Below are 672 nucleotides of genomic sequence, written 5' to 3'. Positions count from 1 at the left end.
CTTCTTCACTGCGGTTTAACGTCAGATCAGAAACACTAAACATGTTCTACACAGACGTGAAATACATGATTCTATGTAAAGAAAGGACATATATGTGCCTCACCTGTCATCATGAAAAGCACGTCCCTGGTAAAGCAAATGAGTTTAAAGCAAAAATCCAACACCGACGGCAGATATCGCTCATTACCAGAGCAGCATCATAAAGATAAACGCTCCTCTGGTCGGCATGGCGGCTCGTTGGTCTAGGGGTATGATTCTCGCTTTGGGTGCGAGAGGTCCCGGGTTCAAATCCCGGACGAGCCCTTGTTTTGTATCTATGTTGAGATATGAGTAATCTTTCAGTTACGCGATAGGAGCTGTCAACCACTGCTTTTTATGGATTTTATGGATTTTATGCGTTTTAAACTGTTGATAAAATGCAATATGCTACAACCATTGTTGGTGTTACCTTCACTGTTTTCATGCCACATGTCTTACCATGCCAGTGATTTTTGTAATATACTGTATATGCTCTGACATGTAATATTAGAAACAATAGAGTTTTGTGGGAATCGGTCCAGAAATGAGTTTGCATTTTTGCAAATATACCGTTTTTTTTGTGGTGCCTGAAATAAGGCCTGTGGTTAAAGATTAAGAGACTTTAACTCACTGAGTATGTATCTGAGTTTCATG

At 40.0% G+C, this 672-nt stretch overlaps 1 non-coding gene across 1 annotated transcript; it reads left to right on the top strand.

Annotated features, from left to right (window-relative positions):
- Window positions 1-231: 231 nt before the first annotated feature.
- trnap-ugg (transfer RNA proline (anticodon UGG)) lies at window positions 232-303 on the top strand. Its single transcript has one exon. It is a non-coding gene; the product is annotated as a tRNA-Pro (tRNA).
- Window positions 304-672: the final 369 nt, after the last annotated feature.

Source organism: Cebidichthys violaceus, unplaced genomic scaffold, assembly GCF_023349555.1.
Source record: "Cebidichthys violaceus isolate CVI_PGR_0920_01 unplaced genomic scaffold, fCebVio1.0.p SCAF_3, whole genome shotgun sequence".
NCBI lineage: Eukaryota > Metazoa > Chordata > Actinopteri > Perciformes > Stichaeidae > Cebidichthys > Cebidichthys violaceus.
Note: the sequence above shows the minus strand (reverse complement) of the source record. Positions and strands in the feature narration are given on the sequence as shown.